Below are 19,308 nucleotides of genomic sequence, written 5' to 3'. Positions count from 1 at the left end.
AGATATAACTTGGTTATCAGAAAATGGAATACTATTTCTGGCATATTAATAAGAGAAAGTTACAGTAGGCTTTATTAGTAGTCAGTCTCCTCATCTGTATAATGAGGGCATATAGGATCTCAAGGTCCCTGAAATCCATCACTGGCAATTCCTCTAAGAGTCTGTGATTTTGTGAGTTTGGAGCCTAGAATGAGGGAAAATGCCCTTTTCTGCTCAGGTGGCTTCTAGAATAGCAAGTTCCATTCTAAGCACCCTATTGTAAGAAGGATATGAACATACTGGTCATCCAAAAGAGAATGATTTGGATGGAAGGGATAGTGGTGTCTCAAAACCAGGTCCTTGGAGGAAAGCTTGAAAGCACTATAGAAGTTTAAACTGAAATAGAAAAACAATTGGGAAAGACATGATAACTATTTATAAATATTTGAAGGACTATTATCTGGAAAGGGTCCCCAAAGGGTAAAATCAGGACCAATGTGTGGAAGTTCTAGGGAAGCAGACTGGCCCAACATAAGAAAGAACTATCAATTAGAGCTCTCTAAAAGGAGTAATAGGTTAGCTCATGAGGTAGTAAGATGATTGTCTCCAAAAGCAGACGCTTGAGATTTTGCCAAAGGAATTCATACATGAGGCAATGGGGTCACACTAAATAACTCAGGCTCTTTCTTTAACTTTCTTTTTCGCCTTTATGATGAGCTGTCTGAACATTGATGAACACAGTTCCCCTTAGCAGTTTGGTGATCAAGGACAATCCTAAAATATCTGTTAAGGAAAATGTCATCCACATCCAGAGAAAAACTGAGGAGTCTGAATGCAGACAGAGCACACTATTTTCACTTTTTAAAACTTTTTAATGTTTTTTTCTTTCTCATGGTTTTTCTCCCCCCTTAGTTCCAATTTTTCTTTCATAACATGATTAATATGGAAATATGTTAAACATGATTATACATGTACACTTATATTAGGTTGTTTTCTATAACAGGGAGGTGGAAAAAAGGGAGGGAAGTAGAAAACGTTGCTCAAAAGCTTGCAAAAGGATGAATGTTGAATGCTCTTTGCATATAATTGGAAATTTTTTTTTTAAATTAAGAAAATTCCTGAAGCTTTTCTGATATTGTCAACTGATTTTGCTCTTCCTCCCAATCCTACTGTGTATTAAACTACTTTTCATATATTTATGTTAAACTTTACATTGATTTATCTATCTATCCATTCATTTTTACTTGTGATCTTCTTTAAGGGAAGGAAAAGTGAATTGCATTTGGTCCTTACAACAATCCTGGCAGGTTCTATTTACTATTTACTATCTCCATTTTACAGATAAGGAAAGTGAGGTGAAAAGAAGTTAAGTGACTTGCCTCAGAGTCACACTGACTCTACCCACCTGTCTCTAGATTGAATTAGAATTATATTAGGCTATAAGAAATTTATGTAATTTCATTGGACTTGTGCCTAGGCACCACTATCACTTAGTAAGCACCTAATAAATACTTAATGATTGATTTTATAATCATCAAAAGATGCCCAGATCTTGCTATCTGAAATTCTATTTGCAACATAGTCTATTTATGAGGTGCAATGACAACTGACATTTACAGTGATGATGCTGGGGGCTATCAATTGTTCTATAAATGTGAGCTGAATTTAGTTAATTTAAGCTGCTCAGAGATGGTTTCTACCCAGATGAAATTTGCGATGTTATCCCCTCTCCATTTCTTCTGACTGCTCCTAATCCAAATAATTGGTGTGGTTACAGTAAAGATTATATTTGAAGTTCATTTTGATAACATTTCTAGAAGTCTTATGGTACAGAGAGTTCTTAAAATGGAAAATGCATTTTCAAGAACAGTTTTTCAAAGACAGGGGCAATGTGGGTGATGATGATGTCAAAACTTGAGCTTATCAGCAAGAAAGATCCTGTGTTTTAACTGATAAGAAATATAAAGAAAATGAATATAGGGTGGATGTTACTTGCCTTAGAGAAACTGGATTTCAGAACAATTGCTTTATTGCCAGAAGTAGAAGAAAGCAACTGCTAACTTTGGCTGATGGTAAGTTTGCTTCAGGGTAGCATGATTTCTCTGTTTTTATAGTGCACTTTTCCAGATAAGTTGCAAAATGAAACAACTCTTGCAGATAGAGAAATAATATTTGCAATGGATCTAATATTAGGAGCAATATGGCCTAGGTGACAGAGAGTTGGTCTCAGAGCCATGGTTTCAATCTCTGTATGACATTGGGTCATTAAACTTTTCTGTGCCCCAGCAACTTTAAAGTTTTACACTGTAGAACAGGTGTTAATTTTCATTGGTAAAAGATTCTTTTACCAAATGCTAAGGGCACTGATGAAATCATGAATCCAATGCAAAACAAAAATCTATTATGTCTTTTAAAAAAGTTAGTGGTGTTAATGATATTGGCTCTGTTTTTACAGATGAAAAAAACCCCAGGTATTTGAATGGAGAATAACTTCAGTGTTTCATTGATGAGGAATTCTGGTCTGACTCTTATAAAAATGTCTGGTTAGCTTTCTCTATATATTCAGGACTATACATATTTAATTAGTTTGAGTTTGTTTATTTATTTTTTTGGTCCCAGGATGGAAACTTTCTCTACTAATGTAGACTGTCAATCTTTATCTAATATAGTCTTAGATTATCATTGAGGTGTTAAATGATTTGCCCTATGTCACATAGGTCAGAGAAAAGATGAAATTTAGGTCTTGACCTTGTCTGCCTTTCAATTACAACAAGTTGTCTTTCTAAGGAAATTGAAGTACATAGAATATAATTCTCATGGAAGCTTAAGATTGTTAAAAATTCTACCTATCCTTCTATCAAGGTTGTTAAAATGTTTAGAATAGAACTCATCCACATGGTGAAAAATCAATCTGAGTTAGAAGGGATTGAGTAAGAGAATAGCCTTGTTAAAATCCAGAAAAAGACTAAGGAGACAATGAGAAATAGCTAGAAAGTAAGAAACCAAAAAAGGAGGAAGACTGGAGCAATGTTGTTCAGTCATATCCAACTCATCTTGACCCCTTATGGGGTCTCCTTGGCAAAGACACTGGAATGGTTTGCTATTTCTTTCTCCAGTTCATTTTATAGATGATGAAACTATGACAAACAGGGTTAAATGACTTGCTAGAGTCACACCAGCAAGTGTCTGAGGCTGGATTTTATTCAGAAAGACTCCAGGCCCAGCACTTTATCCATTGTACTACCTAGCTGTATTTGTAGTGGTGTTAACTGTAGAAAATAACAAGGATATTGGATGAGTCGACCAGATAGATAGAAAGAGCTGGATTCTGAGTATAAGGTCTACATAAACCACAAAAACATCAGTATGGAACGTGAAAAAGCACATTCCAAGTCCTAGGAGCCTTTAAAGTAGACTCTGCTAAATCTTGCATAATCCTGCATGTAGTTCCACAATTTTTGAATCGTTTTTTTTCTGACTGCTTGCAATATTTTCTCTTTGACTTAGGAGTTCTGGAATTTGGCTATAATATTCCTGGGAGTTTTTATTTTGGGATCGCTTTCAGGGGGTGATCAGTAGATTCCCTCAATTTCTATTTTATCCTCTTCTAGGATATAAGGGCAATTTTCCTGGAGAATTTCTTTAAAAATGAACTCTAGATTCTTTTCCTGGTTATGACTTCCAGATGGCCCAATAATTTTTAAATTATCTCTTTTGGATCTGTTTTCCAGGTCAGTTGTTTTTCCAGTGGTGTTTTTAACATATTCTTCTAGTTTTTCATTCTTCTGGTTTTGTTTTATTGTTTCTTGGTTTCTCACAAAGTTGTCAGCTTCCCTTAGCTCCATTCTACATTTGAAGGAGTTATCTTCTTGTGAGAACTTTTTTATCTCCTTTTCCATCTGACCAGTTCTGCTTTTCAAGGAAGGTATTCTTGACCTTTTGGACTGCTTTTCACATTTGATCTAAACTAGTTTTTAAGATGTTATTTTCTTTAGTATTTTTTTATATCTCCTTCACTAAGCTGCTGACTTGGTTTTCATGATTTTCCCACATCACTCTCATTTCTCTTTCCAATTTTTCCTCTACTGCCTTACTTGTTTTTCAAAATCTCTTTTGAGCTCTTCCATAGCTTGAGACCAATTCATATCATTTTTTGGAGACTTTGGATTCAGAAACTTTGACTTTGTTGTCTTCTGAGTGTGTATTTTGATTCCCCATGGGACTAAAGTAGGTTAGATTCTTTCTCTTTTGTTGTTTGCTCATTTCCCCAATCTATGACCTGATTTTAACTCTTTGTTAAGAGGTACTGCTTTCAGGTTGGAGGACACACTTTCCCAAGCTTTTGAGAATTTTGGGGACATCCCTCCCCCAGGGGCCTAAATTCCTTCAAGCTCTTATGAGAGGCTCTGACTGCTCTTCTGGCCTGGGCTCTGTGGATGACCACAAGTGCTCCCCTCTGACTTGGAGCTGTGGGGAAGGTCCATGCTTCTCTATAATATGGAGCCCCAGACCATGACCTGGATCTGAGTAAGGGCAAAGCAGTAGAGTCCTGCTCCAGAGATAGAAGAGAGACTTTTGTAGTCTTCCTCAACCCCCTTACTGTCTGTGGGTTGAGCACTCTGGAAGCAGCTGCTGGGTGGCTCCACAGGTGCCTGGGGTCTGCACTGAGGGCTGGGTTCCATGCTTACTCTGGCAGAGTTTTCCCAATGACCTTCCAAGTTGTTCCTGGCAATCCCTGAACTGAGAGGTCTAGAAACTGCCCTACTACCATGGACCCAAGCACCCCTAAGGACCCAGATGCCCCAGGGCTACTTCTGGAAGGTTGGAACTGGTTTGCTCTGGTGCTGTGGCCCTTTCCAACCCTGGTAGAAGAGATCCTTCCCAAGAATCTTGTCTTAGGTCAGAAAATTGTTTCACTCAGTCTTTTTGTGGGTTCAACTACTCTAGAATTTTGTTAGAGTCAAAATTTTAAGGCATTTGGAGTGTTTGGGGGAAGAGTTTCCTTGCCATCATCTTGGATCCTCCCTGGAACCTGAAAAAACAAAAAGACCTTTCACCAGACTGGTCAAAATTCACAAATATTGTGTGTGTGTGTGTGTGTGTGGGGGGGGGTTTCCTTTGTGCCTAACATCTTTAAATGTGGCAGAGTCTGTCTTGTGTCCCCCCTCCCAATGTATAATGGGCATATCTGGGGTGTAGCAAGCCCTGTCTCAGGTTGTTTGTCTCAAAATTATTTTCTTAGGTTCCTCAAGCATTTAGATTCTAACACACGGTAGCTGTGTGAATGGAGATGACACTTTACCTCTCATACCCTTGACTTTATATTCCCAACAACTACCATGGTACCTAGTGTTGAATAGGAGGAGGTGTTGAATAAATTCTTGCTGACAAAACAACAATTTTTCTCAACGAATAAGGAGTTGGACTGACTTCTTGTTTTATTTTGTTTTGGGGTTTTGAAAGGTAATGGGGCTAAGTGACTTGCCCAAGGTCCCACAGCTAGGTAATTATTCGATGTCTGAGGCCACATTTGAACTCAGGTCCTCCTGCCTCCAGGACCGGTGCTCTATCCACTGTGCCACCTAGTTGCCCTGACTAATTGACTTCTTTAAAAAAGTCTTCTCCAGGGCAGCTAGGTGGTGTTGTGGATAGAGCATTGGTCCTGGAGGCAGGAGTACCTGAGTTCAAATGTGGCCTCAGACACTTAATAATTACCTAGCTGTGTGGCCTTGGGCAAGCCACTTAACCCCATTGCCTTGCAAAAATCTAAAAAACAGAGTCTTCTCCAAATCTAAGATCACTTGATCATAAAAGTTACCCTTTAATCAGTTTGTTCTTCAACTTTTCTTTACCTCATGCTTTTTTTTTTTTTTGTCTTTACTATATAAAGATTCTAAGATAGCTGGCATTTCTAGACACCATTAAGATTTTGAAAATATTTTACATGTATAATCTCATTTGATCTTTACATTAATTGCATGAAATAGGTGTTCTGATCTTCCTCATTTTACATATGAGAAAACTGAAGCAGGCAGAGATTAAATGATTTGCTTAGGATCACATATATTGTGTGCAAGGCAGTATTTTAACTTGTCTTCTTGGCTTCAAGTATAGTGCTTTATTAATTGTACCTAGTTCTCTTTCTATAATAAAATCATTATTAAAATATTGGAAATCTATCTTTTTTGGTAAGTCAAATACAATTTTTTTCACAGATGATTTATCATTATCTCTTACTATTCTTGTTGGTAAAAACCATTAAAACTTTTTCTAAGATCTAATTATTCTCTGTCTAGTAGTCGCTTCACTATTCTGATGAAGTTGATTAAAATTCTCTCTACAACTTATTAATGTTGTAGCCAATCTGTAGATGAGCCTCTACAGACTCATCTAGGATGGTCCTTAGATGACAGAAGTAAAATTTGTCAACAGACCTATTCTTGAAATCTTTCTGGCCAAGGAACTTCTGCCAGAATGCTATTACGGTCTTCAAGACACCTTCGTCATTGACAGGACAGCATGTAGAACTAGAGGACTACTAAAGTTGAGGGACAAATAGTTAATGATGCATTTTTAAAAATTAGTTTTAAAAATATCTGTGCTTTACAGCCTAGACCTGCAATATGGGATTGATGAGATAGATGGTTTGTTCTTGAACCTGGAGAGATATAGAATACTGAAATTTTTACTCAAAATATAAAATTTATGCTTATATAATTATATATGTATGAAACATAAATATAATAAATATTTAATGACAAATATATAATTATATTAATATGTAATATAATAAATATATAAATATAAATTATCTTCTCTATATACCAACAATCAAAAATGGTTTGAAAATTGAAATTTGAAAACAGATTGAAAATCATTTAACTCCCATGTATATATAGATTTCTGATCACTGGTACACATATATGTTTTATATATCTATACAGTGGTTTGAATGCATATATAGATATAGAAAGACAGTTCTTTAAAGGACTCTGGAGTGAACTATTTGGTGAAGCAAAGAATCTTCTTATGTGTGCAGACCTAGGGTGAACTTTAAAACCCTAGGTTTCACCTGCATCCTAAGCAAACCAGTCCTCATGTGCAAGTTTTAAAAGTAACCCCTAGAGACAGCATTGTAAAGACAAGACAGGGTCTCACTACCTGCTTCTGGCCTTATGACCCCATTTCTAAGGACACGCAAATCAAATGGTGACTATTTCAGTATATTTTATTTTATTTCTTTTACTTTTTTGAGTATGAATAATAAAAAACCATATATATATATATATATATATATATATATATATATCATATTGTGTTTGTGTGCTCTTCTCTATTAAATTAGGTTAGTGCGACTGAATGAAAATGCAGTACAAAAGAAAATATTTGTACTTTTTTCTCAGTAGATGAGAGAATAAACCATAAACCTCTCATTAGTTAATACATGAATAAATAAGAGAAGGAATGCCATCTATTAAAGGGTGGTGTTAGGGGACAGAAACAGAAAGCTTAATGAGAAACAAAGAACTTAGTATTTTTCTCAAGCACTCTCTGGTGTTTTGCCTGGTCCTTAATTTTGTTTGTTTGTTTTTTTAAATTCAATTTTCTTTTTATTTAACAAAAATTGATATACTTTCCCTCATGTCTTTCCCTTCCCCATTTAAGAATTCTTATTGGTATTGTTCAAAAAAGTTATGTTACATTATGTACCTCAAGTTTCTAAACTTTTTGTCAGGAGTTGAATTCACAAGACATTCAAAATTGTTTGTATAATGGTGTGTTATTATATAAACTGTTTTCTTACTTTTGCTCTCTTTACCCTGCATCACTTCATGCACATCCCAGGTTTTGTTGAAACTACTCCCTTTATGATTTCTTATGGCACAATAACATTCCATTATATAGAGCTATTATAAATGTTCAACCATTTCCCAACTGATAGGCACACCATTATTTTCTACTTCTTTGTTAGTATAAAAAGATTTGCTAGAAATATTTAATACATATTTATCCTTTTTCTTTGATTTTTTTTGAAGCTTGGTTTTTCTGAATCAAAGAGAATGCACAATTGAGTGACTTTCTAAACTAGCAATACTATATTAATTCACAGTTCCCACCAACAATCATAAATGCACTTGTTTTTCAACAAGTCCCTCTAGCATTTATTATTTTCCTTTTTTTGTCAATTTGGATGATCTATTGTATGGGAGGTTGCTCTTGTCTGAGCTGCATTAATTGCATTTTTCTAATTATTAATGTTTTGGAGAATTTTTCTTATGAGTATCGATAGCTTGAACTTCTTCCTTATAAAACTCCCCATATTTTTATACTACATTGTATAGCCAATTATCAAACCATCATCAATAACAGGTGAGCTTGCTTCATATAATTAAATAGAACCAAGAAAATTCCCATTAGTGAAATATAGAAGAGGAAACTGAGACTAAAGGAGATGATTTTCTAAGCCTGAGGTCATACAGATACTATGTGTTAGAACAGGACTTCAAACTCTGGTATTTTGATATAAAATCCAAGATTCAAGGATTCATATTTTCTTCTCTCTTTGTTTATTTCATTTGTCATTATTTATTTTGCATGTAGTTTTGTTTGGGAAAATAATTTTTTATTAAAAAAGTAAATGAAGTAATTAGTGAGAAGAGGATAATTTAATGCAAGGGAGAACAGAATCAACAGAATCAAATGTAGTTGAAACCTCAAAGATGATAACTGAAAAAAAGTATTGTTTTTAGTGATTAATATGTCATCAGTGACATTAGAGAGTAGTTTCAGAAGATCAGCAGCAGTGGAAATTGGATTGTAAAAAGTTCATGCAATAGTGGGTGGAGAGGAAGTGAAGACATCCAAAAAAGATAATTTTTTTCAAGAAGTTTAGTAGTGAAGAGGAAGAAGATGGGTTTGTAGTTTCTTATATTATAAAGTCTAGAGAAATTTTTGTAGGACAATGGGGTGGGGGGAGCTTAGACATTTTGATTATGCATGTAGACATATGAGAAGAAGCCAGTAGAGCATTTAAATTGGAAATGCATAAAGGAAAAGGAATGGCTGTTCAAGTTAGAAAGATGAGATCAGGATCAATGGTCCATAAGAACGATTAGCTTTAGGGATGTTTGATCAGACAGAAAGAGGAGAGAATAGATGATATGGAAATCTTTTGAGGAATGAAGAAAGGGAACTAAGGGGAACTTAGGTTGGAAAACCTCAGTATTCTCAATGAAAGAGAAGACTAAATCAACTTCTGTAAGTATGGGGTTTGCCGTGTGGTTGTGGGTTTAAAGGTGAGGAAAAAAATTTAAACTCTTGCTGTGGGGAATTACAAAGGAATACAATATAATAGTGAAGGAGAATTGTCCTACAATAATCAGAATCCAGAAGAGATTTCAATGAATTTATATTGAATGAAATTGGTTTGATTTTATCATTCTTTCTAGTGATGCTCTGTAAACTCTAAGTAGGAGAAGAAAGTTAGTCTACAGGTAGCTTCAACTGATGGGAACCAGGATGTTGAAGGACCTCAAAAGCATTTGATACATGTACTAGTCTAAGAAACTAGGAATGTTTAGCCTGCAGAAGAGAAGACTAGGGGAAGGAATAATAGGTCACCTTCAAGTATTTAACATGTAAGATGAATAGCTTCTTCTGCAAAAAAGGCAAAAATTAGAAACAATGGGTGGAAATTTTAATGTGGGTTTGATGTAAGGGAAAAAAACTGTCTAACAATTAGATTTATCCAGAAGTAGAATGGACTTCCTCAGAACAGGATCATAAATTTAGAGTAGGAAAAGACCTAAAAGTCTGACTTCCTCATTTTAAAAAAAGTTATAAACTTAGCAAACATCAACAAATAAAAAACATTTCAATATATAGAGGCAAGACTATATATGAAATTGTTAACTTTTATATAGTCTAGCTTGTTTTTCAAAGTATGTATTAAATTTAACTTAGTAATAATTTGACCACTTCATTGTGTTCCTTTCTGAACTTCCTTCTACTGTCTTCTGTAAACTTTTAAAGATTTTTTTTACTTCTGGAGGTTAGCTTTATAATACATTGCTCCATTGTCCATTGAAAATAGAAGTCTTATCCTGTATATATATATATATATATATATATATATATATATATATATGTATATATACATATATATACACATATATGTATATATATATATGATCATAGTCAGGCAAAATAAATTAACATATAACATGGGGAAAATATGACTCATTCTGCATTTCTAGTCCATCACCTCTATGTCAATAAGGGATAAGCATATTCATCATCAACATTCTGATTGGTAACTGCAGTGATTAGAGTTCTGATATCCCATTTAGTAATGGGGATAGTTTAATATTAAGTCCCTTATGATTTTCCTTTCCTGTTTATCTTTTTATGCTTCTCTTAAGCATTGTATTAGAAAATTAAATTTTCTATTTACCTTTGATCTTTTCACCAAGAATACTTGAAAGTCCTTTAGTTCATTGAATAATCATTTTTTCCCTTGAAGGATTATATTTAGTTTTGTGGGTGTTTTGTGGTTGTAATCTCAAGTTCTTTACCCATCAGAATATTATATTCCAAGTATTCCAATCCTTTAATGTAAAAACTGCTAAATCTTGTGTCATACTGGCTATGGCTCCACAATGCTTGAATTGTTTCTTTTTTGGCTGCTTGCAATATTCTCTAATTGACCTGGAAGCTCAGAAATTTGGCTATAATATTCCAGGGAGTTTTGATATAAGGATCTCTTTCAGAAGGTGACAGTATGGATTGTAACAATTTTTATTTTAACCTTTGGTTCTAGAATATCAGGACAGTTTTTTTGTTATTTTTATTTTTCCAACTGCCTGTCATGAAAGCCTTTCAATATTCATCCACTTGCATATTGAGAAGGTACACATTTTTGCACCACCCTCCCTTTCCATCCCCGTTCCCCCAGTGGCAAAGTCTGGTTTAACATATTAGCCATTTTATGCATGAGGTATTAGGAACAAGGAAAAAAACTCATGGGACAGGAAGGAAAAACATAAAAGCTGTTTTTTAAAAAAAAAAAAAAGAACGTAGTATAAATTCAGATTCTATGGTTTTTTTATTTTTTGTTTTTCCTCCTCTGGATATGAATGGCATTGTCCATAATAAGACTCTCACGGTTATCCTAGATTTCTGAACTGCTGAGAGGAGCTACATCCATCATTGTTGATCAATTCACAATGCTGTTAATGTGTACAATGTTCTCTTGGTTCTGCTCCCTTCATTCATGCAATTTTTTTCCATTCTTCTCTAAAGTCTGACCATACCATGTTTCTTTTTTTTATTTTTTTTGCAAGGCAAATGGGGTTAAGTGGCCTGCCCAAGGCCACACAGCTAGGCAATTATTAAGTGTCTGAGACCAGATTTGAACCCAGGTACTCCTGACTCCAAGGCCGGTGCTTTATCCACTACGCCACCTAGCCGCCCCCATACCATGTTTCTTATAATATTCCATAACATTCTGGACATTCCCTCAATTTCCAATTCTTTGCCACTACAAAAAGAGCTGTTATATTTTTGAACATATGATTTTTTTTCTTTTGAATATAGACCTAGTATTAGTATTGCTGAATCAAAGGATATTATCAATTTTATTGCTTTTTGGGCATAGTTCCAGATTGTTCCCCAGAATAGTTGAATTAGTTCACAACCAGTTCAGTTTTCTCGATAATTTCTTGAGAGATGATGTGAAGGCTTTGTTTCCATTAATTTTAAAATTATCTCTCCTGGAACTATTCTCCAGGTCATTTGTTTTTCCAATGAGATATTTCACATTATCTTTTATTTTTTCATGATTTCTCATAGTCATTAGCTTCTATTTACTCAATTCTAATTTTGAAGGAATTATTTCATTGATCCATTTTCATTTGTCCAATTCTCTTAAGGCATTCATCTCATGGACTTTTTAGACCTCTTTTTTCCTTTTTACCTATTCTGTTTTTTAAGGTATTATTTTCTTTAGCATTTTTGTGTGTGACTTTTTTCCCCATGATTTTCTTGCATCACTCAGTTTTATCATTTTTTTCTTCTATCTCTCTTACTTTATCAAAATTCTTTTTTAACTCTTTCATGGTCTGAGATCAATTAATTTATCTTCTTTTGGAGACTTTGGGTATAGAAGCCTTGTTTTTTTTAATTTCATTTTTATTTTAGGCAATGGGACTAAGTGACTTGCCCAAGGTCACACAGTTAAGCAATTATTAAGTGTCTGAGACTAGATTAGAACTCAGGTCCTCCTGACTCCAGGGTCAGTGCTTTATTCACTGGAGTACCTAGCTGCCCCAACTTAGTTACTTTTTAAGTGTATGATTTGCTCTTCCTTGTCATCACATTAACTTTCAATAGATTTTTTCTGTTGTTTGCTTATTTTTCCAGTCAATTTTCTGATATTTTACTGATTTCTGATATTAAAATTCTTTGTTAAAATGGGTTCTGCTTCCAGGGCACACTGTTCCAAAAATCAAAGGTTTTGTGCCTTTGTTTTCAGAGAAACTTCTAAGGATCTGTAAGTTTTCAGTTCTTTCAAGGTGATATGATCTGAGGAGAGATGTGTTTACCACTTTCCTGTGGTCTGGAGCTCTGGTGTGCTTGAGCTCCTCTTCACCCTGAGACCCAGGATGGTGACCTAGATCTAAATATGACAAAGCAACAGACTCCTGCCAGAAAAGAGACCCCTGTAATCTCCTTCTGATCATTTGTTTAACCTCCTTGCCATTTGAGGACATAGCTCTAAAAGCCAGCTCCCGCCACTGTTAATTTCTAAGACCTTCTCATTGCCTGGGGACTGGTCTATGCTGAAGTGGCCTGAGCTGAACTGTGCTCTACTCTCACCCAGTGCAAAAGTACTTTTCTGTCAATTTTCTAATTTGTCTTTGACTGGAAAATTATTTTATCTCATTCTTTTGTGGATTCTGCTGCTTCAGAAATTATTTTATGGAATTATTTAAAGATTATTGGAGGGGTTTTGGGGAGACCTCAGGTGAGTGATTGATTTTTCTCCACCATCTTAGTTCCTGTCTTATTCTCTAAAGTGTCTTCCAACAGTGAGATCCTGTGATTCTATTATCCTTTGATTTCTGGCATCTAGCTCAAAAAGTTGTGGTATTTTGAGAGTATTAATCATGGGGAAAGAGTGATAAGTGAGGGAAAAGGAAACATCCAAAATTTATTCTCAAAGATTTTGATTTGAATTTGATAACTATGGACTTGAGAGTAAAGAAAGGATATATATAACTTAAGGAATGCTGAATTAAAAGACTTGTAGATCCTAAATTCAATTAAAAGAAAAAGTAATTATTTGATACATTCTTTATCTAAGGTACTGGGCTAGGCACTTGGGGATCCAAAGATAACATTAAAAATGTTGTAAGGGGGGCATCTAGGTGGCACAGTGTATAGAGCACTGGCCCTGGAGTCAGGAGGACCCGAGTTCAAATCTGACCTCAGACACTTAATAATTACCTAGCTGTGTGACCTTGGGCAAGTCAGTTAACCCTATTGTCTTGTAAAAACTAAAAAAAATGGTGTAAGGAGTCTTTCATCTAAAGAGTCTTTTCTAAAGGAGTCTTTTCACCTAGTCTCAGCAAGGAAAAGGCTGCTTGCAGATCGACTCCTCCTAGCACTCTGCACTACCACTGCCATCACCGCCAACATTACCTGGGTCTCAGTCAAGGGATCTGCACCCTTCATACCATAGTCAGGCACCATCACCATGGTGAAGTTAGGGAAGGCTGCTAAAACTCAAGCTGAACCAAAGAAAATGGTTCCTCCCCCAAAGGAGATAGAAGACAGGAGGATGAGGACATGTCAGAAGATGAAGAAGAAAGCAGTGAAGAAGTTAGGGTCCCTCAAAAGAAGAGCAAGAAGATTGGGCTTACACCAGCAAAGAAGGTATCATCAAGCAAGAAAGCTGTTGTTACCCCCACACCGGCCAGGAAAGCAGTTGTGACTCCTAGTAAAAAGGCAGCCACCATGACCCCTGCCAAGGAGGCTAGAAGACAGCTCCTTCAGCTAAAGCAGCTGCTACCCCAGTCAAAGCAGCAGTGCTCCCAATCAAAAGGGAAAAAGACAGGAAGAATGCCAAGAAGGAAGACAATTGAGTCTGAAGAAGAGGATAGTAAGGAGGTGGAAGACAAAGAATGACAAAGATAAAGAAGATGAGGGTGATTGAAGAAGAAACTATGAAGATACACTCCTGCCAAAGGAAAGGCTGATCCTGTGAAAGCTGCCTCTGCAAAAACTGGGAAGGTCAAGGAATTTGAGGAGGAAGAGGAAGATGAAAATGAGGAGGAAGAAGGGAAGGGAGCAGATGAGTAATAACTACTAGTGAAACTACCATAAAAGAGGAAAAAGGAAATGGACAAACAGAAGCCTCTTGAAGCCAAGAAACAGAAATTGGATGTTAAAAGCATTTACAAATTTCAGTCTCTTGGCCGTTAACCTGAACTTCAACAAAACTACTTCTGAGCTAATAATCAGCATCACAAACTTCTTAGCTGAAAAGGACCTTACTGTTGTCCACATCCATGTCCATATTGGCACCAGCAGGAAGTTTGACTATGTGGCATTTGAATTTTTGAAGACATGGGAAAAAAACTGCAATTCAGTGACTCCAAAGTGCAACTTGACCCTGAAATTAAGCTAGAAAGAACAAAAGAGAACAAGAAAGATGCTTTTTTTGTCAAGAATCTGCTGTATAAAGTAACTCAAGAATAGTTCAAGAAAGTGTTTGAAGACTCTATTGAGGGCAGCTAGGTGGCGCAGTGGATAGAGCACTGTCCCTGGAGTCAGGAGACCTGAGTTCATATCCAGCCTCAGATACTTAATAATTGCCTAGCTGTATGATCTTGGTCAAGTCACTTAATCCCATTGTCTTAAATAAATAAAATTTTTGTAAAAAGACTATTGAGAGCAGACTGGTCTGCATCAAGGATGGGAGCCCCAAAGGAATGGCTTACATTGAACTTAAGACAGAAGCAGATGTGGATAAGGCCTTGGAAGGACTGACAGCCCAATGCTCATTCTGGACTACCCAGAGGAGAAATGCCAAGGACAAGAGAATTCCAGAGGAGGTTGGGGGAGAATAATTCCTGGGGTGGAAGCAACAGCAAGTTTCCAACTTCAAGACCCTGGTACTGAACAACCTGGTCTACAAAACTAGAGTAGAGTTAGCAGGAAGTGTTTTGAGAAGAAAGTGTCCATCAATCTGCCTCAGGTGACCTAAAGAGTATGTGTTTATCAAATTTGCCTCCATGAAAGATACAAAAGAAGCTTTCAGTTCTTCTAATAGTATAGAGATTGAAGGCAGAGCCATCTGGATGGATCTGAAAGGACAGAAAGCCTCTAATGCTGCCCCAAGGAAACAGTTCTATAAAATCTTCTTCAAAGACCTGTCTGAAGATAGGGAGGAAGAAATGTTAAAACATTTGTTTCAAGGTTCAGTATGTGTGAGGACAGGGAGACGGGGTCTTTGAGAAGGGGGACTTCAGCTCAGAGGAAGAGACCAACGTTGTCATGAAAGAGGCCATGGAGGATGGAAAGATCAATGTATACCTGGACTGGGTGATTTCAGGATCTGTGGAGTCGGCTGTAGTGGCTTCAGTGACCAAGGACACAGCAGAGGTGGCTAAGGGGGCTTTGGAGGCTGGGGCGGTTTCCAAGGAGGCTGAGGAGGTGGAGGCAACAACTGTCAGAGCCTTCTGAGGACATTCCAAAACAGACAGACAGCCCCTGGTTGTCTTGGAACAGCCTGGTTGACATTTCAAGGAAGAGAGCATGGTGACTTTGACTTTTTGAAGAGATGGGAGCTAGTTGTGGGAGTTCATGTTTTTTGTGTCAGTTGTGTTGAGTTTATAACATCCGATGTACAAAACCATTTCCCCCTATCAAAAAATGCTATAAGGAGCTTAATAACTCCCCCATCCATTTTCCCTATACCTCCACCAAGCGGAATCAGCTGTTGGGACAGAAAGAGAAAATTTTCTTTCTAATTCCAAGTGTTAAGATGAGATCTTACAGAATGAAAGTCCTGGTTCTGGAATCTCTAACTTTTTCCAGGTTTGATGTGGACTGTTTGGCATCAGTCAATAAACAAACATTTATTAAGCTCTTTGGCTAAGTCTTGGAAAATAAGAAACGCAAGAGACAGACTTGATTCTGAAGGAATTCACACTGTAATGGGGGAGACAACATGCAAACAGCTAAATACAAATGTTTTATATATATATATATATATATATATATATATATATATATATATATGTATGTATAGTGCAGGGGAAATTGGGAATTGTCCCAAAAGGAAGGCATTAAGAATAAGACAATACTCAAAAGGATTCTTGCAGAAGATGCAACTTTAGCTAATATTTGAAGGAAGCCAGGATGGCCAGGAGACAGAGATGAGGGAAAAGAGCATTCCATTCAAGGTATGGTGGACAGCCAGTGAAAATACAAGGAGTCAGGGGAATGGAGCACCTTGTGGGAGGAGAGCAAGGTATGCTAGTAATCAAGCCTTCATGGCTTTCATTCCACTGGTCCTTTGCCTTTTCTAGGAGGAGGATTTTGTTTACTCTTCTATCTCTCATCCAAACTCAGAGGAACAGATGAGATCCAAAGCTGACAATTTAAAATGATCTAGGAACTTAAATGCTTCCAACTCTGCATATTATGTGTACACACTCAAAAAAATGATTATTTTTTTTCCTTTGCAAATACCTTTGAAATAGAAGTTTCTCCTGGCAGTAGCAATTGTAGAGAAGGGAGTTGCCCTGTAAAGATTAGTTTCCAGGCACTAACTCCTCCCATCAGTACATTACTGATGTTAGAATGATCAAATGGGTCTAGTCATTCAGAGAGTCCATTCTGAGAGTTGTCTGGGCTGCCTTTACAAAATATTACTTTGCAGTTTCCCAGATCTTTTACATTTCAACATTTTTTGTATTATCATCAGAATTGTAAACTGTATCTACTTCTATTATCAGATCACAGCATTTCAATACCAGTAACATTATAAATACTTTTAAGTCAATGCAACACTCATCTTTTCAAGGGTTTGCTATATGATTAAGAAAGTCAACAAAATCAGTATTGTTAACTTAAGCAATAAATATGCAAAATTGTATTACAAAATCAGAAAGATTATATTAAATAATACAGGATACCTAATAAAAATATTTAACTTTATTTCAATGCATTAGAAATAAATTCAAGGTCATAAAAAAACAGTATTGCATGGGATAATGACCACAGGAATCAAGAGTTTGGAGTCTAGAGGCAACTAGGTTGCAGAGTGGATAAAGCACCGGCCTTGGAGTCAGGAGTACCTGGGTTCAAATCTGGTCTCAGACACTTAATAATTACTTAGCTGTGTGGCCTTGGGCAAGCCACTCAACCCCATTTGCCTTGTAAAAACATAAAAAAAAAAGAGTTTGGAGTTTGAGTCAGAGTGCGGAAGGTTTCTTTTTTCTTCAAAGAAAAAGGACAAATTTGCAAAGTAGCATCAGCCAGGGAGTGCTTAATATAGAAGCTTACAGGTCTCTTTTATAATAATAATAATAATAATAATAATAATAATAATAATAATAACCCTGCCTCTAAATTCTGTTTTATCCTACCAATGGCTGGTAAGACAAGCTCACAGTCCTTTTACTAATACTATCTAACTGACATAACAAAGCAAATTGCAATCCTCATTATCATAATTAATTAGTTATTAATTATGAATTAATTATGCATTTCTGTCCTATTGGAAAGCTAAAGTTTTCAATCCCTTATTACTATAATTATTCATAGTTAATATATGCCTTATAATAAGTGCTGTTCTGCAAAAACTCATTATGCATTTCCTCTGACCAAATTTGGAGATATCCAATCAAAAAGAGAATCCATCCAACTTTTCTTAAAATTACCCCATTTTCCAAGAATCACAGGTACTATGAAAACCAGACAGTTTTACCCTCCCAGTAAACAACAATGATAAGCAGGTATAATATATATTCAATGAAGAAGCTTTACTGAAGGTCATTCTCATCATTGTGTATAAGAGTTTTTATAAGAAAACTTCACTGAAGGCTATCCATACCTCACATAATTAATAACATTTTCTTGTCAAATCAGCATATAGCTATTAACATTCAATGAATTAAAACATTTGTGCAAGTATTTCAAGGTCATACTTCATTAATTTAACTTATCAATTAGTAGCAATAATCAGCCAATAACATTATTAAACATTACTTTGTCTCAGGCACTGTCCTAGATTCTGGAAAGACAAAGAAAAAAAGTAATAATAATTTACACAATATTTTTATAGCAGTGGGTAGTTTGTAGGAATAATGCATTTTTTCTGAGACTTGGAGATGATACCCACAAAAATGGAAAATAAAATTGCCAATAAAATAAGATCTTCCCTGGAATAAATAATATGTATCAAAATGAGTACCAAAACATCTGAAAAATGCATTCAAAAGGAGATGTTGCAATGCTAGTTTATGGCAGAAAAATAATTCCCAAGTAGGGAAGGGAGTATTCCATTGAATGCAAAAGTAACTGTCAAGTTTTAAAAGCTAAAGTAAAATTTTAAAGGTCACAATGAAAAATGATCAATGAAAAAGCACAAAGGTATTTAAAATTAAACAACTGAGACATGTCAAGTGAATGAGACAAAATTCCTTCAAATAAACACAAGCTTGAACTATAAATGGTTATTAATAATAATAGGCACAAGAAAGGATTAAAATGATCTTTCAATAAGTAATCAAACAAACAGTTACTATTAACATATGAGGGGAAAAATAAGGGGAAAAATCCAAATAAACCTTCAAAAATTAATTGCCAAAGATGTGGTCTCTGGGGATTTTTCCAGGTAGCAAAGAGTCTTCTTTTCTGAGTTTATCTTGGTTTAACTCCAAAGGCTTACTTCTCTTAGGTCTAGAATGAAAGGGAATGCCAGGAAGCTGGGGTAGGTTATGCAATCAAAACTAATCTAGTCAGCATTCTTGAATGCCTACCAAAAGGAGTGAATGACAGGCTCATCACAATGAGATTGCTACTTCCAGTAAAACATCATGCCATCTTCATCAGTGCCTATGATCCTATCATGATGAACATTGATGAAGTAAAAGAAAAATTACATGAAGACCCGGGGACCCTTATCATCAATACACCCAAAGAGGCCAAGCTTATAATTCTGGGTGACTTTAATGCTAGAGTAAGCTCAGATTACCAGACATGGCAGGGAGTCCTTGGGAAGAATGGAGTTGGAAACAGCAATAGCTATGGTCACCT

At 35.8% G+C, this 19,308-nt stretch overlaps 1 protein-coding gene and 2 pseudogenes across 2 annotated transcripts in view; all 3 read left to right on the top strand.

Annotated features, from left to right (window-relative positions):
* The first annotated feature begins 1,965 nt into the window (after positions 1-1,965).
* The window catches only part of IL1RL1 (interleukin 1 receptor like 1), a 74,144-nt gene continuing 56,801 nt past the window's right edge, over positions 1,966-19,308 (top strand). For both annotated transcript variants that reach the window (XM_074192215.1, XM_074192214.1), the window contains exon 1: positions 1,966-2,051. The gene's annotated coding sequence lies outside the window, so the exon portion shown is untranslated. The remainder of the gene's footprint in view (positions 2,052-19,308) is intronic.
* On the top strand, positions 12,003-14,937 carry LOC141491354 (uncharacterized; annotated as a pseudogene).
* Positions 14,865-15,726, top strand: LOC141492301 (nucleolin-like; annotated as a pseudogene).

Source organism: Macrotis lagotis, chromosome 6 (assembly GCF_037893015.1).
Source record: "Macrotis lagotis isolate mMagLag1 chromosome 6, bilby.v1.9.chrom.fasta, whole genome shotgun sequence".
Taxonomy (NCBI): Eukaryota; Metazoa; Chordata; class Mammalia; order Peramelemorphia; family Peramelidae; genus Macrotis; species Macrotis lagotis.
This window is presented reverse-complemented; position numbering and strand designations above follow the sequence as displayed.